Source organism: Notechis scutatus, chromosome 1 (genome assembly GCF_049901735.1).
Source record: "Notechis scutatus isolate UNSWTSFEM ecotype Mainland chromosome 1, rNotScu1.2, whole genome shotgun sequence".
NCBI classification, from domain to species: domain Eukaryota; kingdom Metazoa; phylum Chordata; class Lepidosauria; order Squamata; family Elapidae; genus Notechis; species Notechis scutatus.
In genome coordinates this window covers 291,054,365-291,060,978 of record NC_142009.1, presented here as the reverse complement: position 1 = coordinate 291,060,978, position 6,614 = coordinate 291,054,365, and positions in this window count along the sequence as shown.

Sequence of the window (6,614 nt, the reverse complement as noted above, 5' to 3'; positions counted from 1 at the left end):
AATGGCATTCTTTGTGTGTTCACTATTTGGAAAAGGTCATTGGCCATCACTGTTGTGCAGTCTCATAAATAAGGACAGGTAGGCTGCAATCTCTATCTTGAGGCTGTCTATCATGGCCTAAGTTTTGCTTTTTCATTTTCTTTATCTGATCTGATGAAAAATCATAGAAAAGTTAAGAAAGCACATTATTTTGTACCCTTTTGGTAGGTACTGGGAATGATGTTAAACTCAGTTACAGATAAAACTGTTGGGAGTCCAACAAGAGCTAATAAGGCCTATTCAGAAATAACAACAAATATCCATATGGGCCCCATACAGTATTTAACACAAAAACCAGTCTCTTAAATAAGAAAAGATGTAATGTGTTATAGGTAATATGTTTAGTAACTGCCTCATTTAACAATTGTTTGCAGTTGCAACTGTGTTTAAAAAAGTAACTTTAAAACCAATCCTTGTATTTATTACCTTTGCGGATCATAAAAAAGCTGAAGCAAGATCAGAAGCACAGCCACAATTTCATTTAGCAACTGTTTTGCTTAATGAATGAGTTGCTATCCTAATTGTTGTTGCTACATGATGACTACCTGTAATGTTACAACACTGTTTGCTCTACAGACAGAATTGGGATTATAGAATAATGAGAATCATTATGTAATAATTGTGGAGCAGATTTCATCCTATTATTTACAGGAAATGTTCTGTGGTAATTCCACAAGGCATTTTACTGTTAGCTTTGTTTGAAGACTTAGGGACACGAAGGGAGGCTCAGCCAATCTCATTGTACACATGTTGTACTCTGACAATAAAGGTAATAATAATGATGACAGGATAGCTTTTAAAGCAAAAGACACAGATGCTTTATTGCTTCAAAGAGGTATTTCCACACACATGATGTGTGAAGCAACTCTGATAAATGCCTTGCATAGCCATAATATATTACGTTTTCTTGCTTATACAATAAAGAAAAAGAGGAATCGTAAGTTTTACCATAAAGTTAACATTGCCAAGAAGATGTACTTCAGGAGTCGCCTTATCAACACTTACATGTATATATGTTTTCTCTTTATCTAAAGCACAGCTAAGCTCATGCCTTCTGAAAGTAAAACGAATCTCCAATTTGTTGTTTAAACAATAACATTCCACAGTCTAATTTAGTGGGACAAAGTGTGTGCAATAAATGTAAAAATGTTGGCGCTTCCACCATCATGACTTTTTGACTCTCCCTGTGGATGCCTCTGAATATGGAAATCTAAACGAATTCTGAAGATAAAATGCTACAGATCTCTGTAATCTAAGATGAGGATGAAAATAAATGCAAGTGGAACTCAGTCCTGAAAAACGTAATCACAAAAGACAAACACATGTCTTGGACTTAAAGCAGTGGAAAAAAGACATCCTGTTATGACTCAGGAAGCCTCTTGAGGTTTTGTTCCTTATGGCTGGCTAACTATTAAATAAGTTACAGATGGTTGGGCCATTTGAAGCAATTTTCTTCCCTACAGTACTTTGCCAATGAGGAGTGTCTATGTCAGATCAAGAAAGCAATGTAGACTTTGTGAGAAACTTTTGCCCTGCCAGGATAACTATTTGATTACTTTTCCCTTAGGAGTGGCTGCTGGCATACTGTCTTGCAAAGTGGGTTTTAATTTTTTTCTCTTACAAGCACTTCAGGTTTTGTTAAGCCATCTCCTTTTAAATTAATTGAAGGAAATCTAAAACCAATCACAGAAAAGATAGTGAGGGAGACTAAGAGGAACTGCCAGCTTTGTATATTTATCAAGGTCATGAGAGGCATCTGGTACGTCAGAGGTAACTGAAGTTATGATGCATCTGAACTAGAACATATTAAACTATATTGCTGCCCACATACTTGCAGAATTATGATTTATTATGATGCTCATATAAGGAAATGGTTTATACTGTTGCTAGGATGACATAATAAAGCCTATAAAGAGCCCATTTCATTTTGTAAATTTAAATTTCAGACAAAACAATTCAAGAAAGTCTGCCCAGGTCATGAGTTCTTCAAAGAGTTCTAATCTTATCTTGGACTAAGCATTGAGGATCCTTGCATGTTCCTTGGCTGGTTATATTTGAGCTTGCAGTAAGCCTAAACATCTATGAGCTACTCTGTTTCCATAGGACATATGTAGCATATAATTCCTGGAACTCTGACCCAGCCTTCGCAAAATGATATAGAGTTTGAATTTAGGCTTTACTCAAGAGTTGGGATTTGCTTCTGCAACAATTTGTCATAAAGCTCAGTGATGTCTTCCTATTTTTTTACGCTGGCAATCTGCAGAGCAAAATATTTTCAGAAAAAATATATATGCCCCCATTGCATCCTTCAATGAAAAGCAGTATTCAACGCTCTGTTTCATGATTTATGTTGATTTGTCTACAGGTAGTCTCAGGTTACAACAACAATTGGAACTGGGATTTGTGTTGGTGCGTGATGCAGTTATAAACCAGGACATCATGTAACCACATTGTTTAGCCACAGCAACCTGGCAGTTCTATTTGCCATTGTAACCCCAGGGCGGTGCAGGTTAACTGGGAAGAGCCAGGAGTCCCAGAAAAGGACTGGGGAGGTGTGGCATTGTGGGTGGGTGTTACAAAGGGTTGGTGGGGGCTATGGATAGGCCAGTGGGGGCCATGGGTGGGCACTATGGAGTATGGGGGGTTGGTGGACATCATGGGAAGGCACTATGGAGCATGGGTGTACTGTCAGGGATTCCAGGGTGATGAGGTATGTGTCAGTGGTGGGATTTAACTTTTTTTACTACTGGTTCTGTGGGCTGGCTTGGTGGGTGTGGTGTGGCTTGGTGGGCATGGCAGGGGAAGGATACTGTAAAATCCCCATTCCCTCCCCACTCCTGGGGGAAGGTTACTGCAAAATCCCATTCCCTAACCCACTTTCCAGCTCCGTTCTCATGTGCAGGGCAACAAAAGAAGACCCAGCCAATCAGCTGGGACTCAGGAGGCAGACAATAGATGGGGGAGGGGCCAGTCAGAGGTGGTATTTGCCGGTTCTCCAAACTACTCAAAATTTCCGCTACCGGTTCTCCAGAACTGGTCAGAACCTGCCGAATACCACCTCTGGTATGTGTGCTACAGGCTGGTGGGTGCTATGCAGTGTAGCCATATGTGGCATGGTGTATGAAATTCTTGGCAGGACTCCTTGGGAGGAAAAGTAGTGGGGGTGACTTACTGGACCAATTTACAAGCTTTCCTGTCAGCTTTTGTGCTAATATTGCATGTGGGAAATCAACAGGGAAGGTCAAAAATGGTGATTGCATAACTGCCAGATGCTGCAAATGCCAAACACCTGAAATGATCAGTCGCCAAGCACCTGAATCTCAATCATGACCGCAGGGGTGCTGCTGCAATGGCCAGAGCTTTAAGAACCAATCATAAATCCTTTTTGTTCAGTGCTGTTGTAACTTTGAACAATAGCTGAACGAGTGTAGCCTAAGGATTGAACTGCTGAATCCTTGAATATTGAGAAAGGTAATGGAGCATGTTGAAACACTGGCTTTGTAACAGTATACTGAATACTGTTCTTATCACTGATTCATAGAAACCGAGGCTAAACCCCATTGCTCAATATATTTCAGTTATTATATACTCTGGAAAGATTGCTAGTTGTAGGAAGGTTTTATTTTGGGAATACTTGCCTGCCATTATTGTTTTCCTTGAGCGTAAGAGAGCTTTCAGTGAACTTCAGTATTTCCTGAAAAAATATCAAAACCATTAATCAAGCCATTATAAGTAAACAATTTTCTTCCCAACATAAATGATAATAAGAAAATAGACCTAGTTGCGATTAGTGATGGAACAATTTTAGAACTGGACTAGTTAAGAATATTTATTTAAAAAGTTTTATCAATTATCTCTCTTATTGCTAGAATCACAGATTGTGCTAAGATAGTTTGCTTAAAGATTCATGGCAGAGTACATAGATCCTACTTAGCCAAATTACATCATATAAGGCTAAGACCAATGTGTCAATCCAACCAGTATATAATTAGGTGTAATTTTACTTCTCTGACTTCAGCATCAGAACTAATAATTAAGCCATCAAATATGCTGAGCATTAATTCCTGCCACCAAACTGTTATTGCTGTTTCTTCTGCTACTTGATTGACTTATGTTGTATGAATGTGTTTTATATAGGAACCTCTATCAGATAGACTGCAGATATTAGCAACTTTTCTTGAGCTGGTATTAAAGCACAATCAAACAAAGTGAATATTATTACATATTGTTTATTAAAGGGCATTCATGAGATCCATCAGCCAAGGGATTTTGACTGGTGGGATCCAGGAGAAGAGCCTTCTCTGCCACTGCTCCATCCCTTCGGAGAATCTTGCCTTGGGAGGTGAAATCCGCCCCATCTCTTTTAGCCTTTTGGAAAAACTTTAAAACCTGAATATGCAACTGGTGTGGGATCCTGTAGGAGAAACTGCTGACTGGAATTGGTTGGTAAACTAATAGAGGAAGCACCCTGCCTCTCCCCTCCAAACCCTTGGGGTTTTTGAAGCTTGTTTTAATTTTTTTTAATTTTAATCCATTTTTACATTTACAATCATTGAATGTTTTACCTTGAGATAAACCACTCAGAGTCACCTGAACTGTGAGATGGGAGAAGATGATAGATAGATAGATAGATAGATAGATAGATAGATAGATAGATAGATAGACAGACAGATAGACAGAGAATATTTTGAACTAACAGCTTTCACATAAACTTTCTTTGATGACAGAAATGAAATAACCTGGGGATAATACTGTATAATGTCTGTGGATGCTATGGCATTCATATAGCCACTAGATGACGCTTGATCACTACTAAAAACAAAATTTAAAAAGGAAGAAATCTTGAGAGAACTTTGAGAGATTTGGATATATTCTTGCAAAAAAAAAAATCTTGCAATTTTGACCACTTCTTATATAATATTTAATACTTATTGAATACTTTTCATTGAAGCAAAAATAGAGATTAAGGAAGCAAATACAGAATAAGAAAAAAAAAGAAAAAGAATGAAGAACAAAATCAAATAAAAACTTGATATGGAAATGTATATATGTGAACACACGTAGAGAGATATTTATGGAGAAATGGGAGACAAACTTTTTTATTTAATATTTCTGTCAAAGACATCTGTTCATAGAAAGATATTTTGCTAAAAATTATTGTTAATGTTCTAAGAAATGATGATTAGATTTGAATAGTTCCTCTTATATATTTCAAAAATCATTATGTTATGTTCATGTTTAGCTGTGGATTTTCTCATCCTTAAATGCCATTAATCCAAAAAATTAAGCACTTAATTTTTTTGGTGTATTATGCTAGTTAATCTGGCAGCTAAAAAGAGGAAAGTACTTAATTTGCTACATTGCAATGATTTAAAGTCTTTAAAAATGGACAATAAATTACATTTCATACAAAATTCTTGTAAGCTAGCTTGTTTGCTATATCTCGTGATAAAAGAGAATATAAAAAGAGACCTATTAAATCATAATGAGATCAATTTAATCCCATAACTCACTTTCTGTGGCTAAGACATCTGGCCGTGTAGGTAATTTTGCACAGCAAATTTTGCCATTATAATTCTAGTTCTTACAATTGCACCAGCATTTGGCTCTAGTAGTTCTTTGCTCCAAGGTCACTAGACTTAACTTGCTGTTAAATGTAAGATAGCTGTGATAGTAACAGCCATGGCCAGAATCAGATGTCTTTCACTTTCTAGGTCTGTATTTATAAATCAAACGGTAATTATGGTAGAGGTTTTAAAAGTGTTTTAGTTTGGATTTTGGGTGTTTACACCTCAGAAGCTTGTAATGGGACTTCACCTACAGAGAGCTGTTTGTCACTACAGGTAAGTAATATCACATAAATGTAATTTGCATTAATTTTTCACAAAATACGTCATTTGCATCAATGTACCTTTGTATAATTATGTTAGTGACTATGTCATGCTAATGGTATAAAATTGCTACAATTATGTACTCTACAATTTAATGAACATTCTTTAATAATGGACTCCCTCCAATTAATTCATAAAAGCAAGGTTTCACTGTACTGTAAATGCATCTTCTACTTCTTGCCCTTTCTCACATATATGATGGAAAACAAGCATCACAAATCTCACACAGTTCTTCCCAGTGCTCTCATTTGTGACCTTGGCACTCTTCTTGACTCAGATAGGACTGGATAATTTTGGGCCCTCAGTGCCCTGTTAATGTCTTGTTCATTCCTGCTCACCATTCCTGGAGCACACAGCCCTATTACTTGTTTTAAAAGATGTGAACTATTGGCACGTTATTGCATGATATTCAATCTCCTTCTTATATTGCCTGCAAAACTTAATTGAGCTTTTATTGGTATATCATATATGTCAGATGGATCATGCCTGCCTTTCATTAGCTTGAATTTTTATAGCATAATTAAGAATTTAAAAAACCAGACACTTGTGATTTCTGAGGGTGATTACAGGAGGATGGGGCAGAGCAGATTATATGTGGTGGTAATGATGATAAACAACATTGTTTCACTTTTTGGGAACATATATGTACAGGTACTAAATGTGCCAACATCTTCATGGTTGATC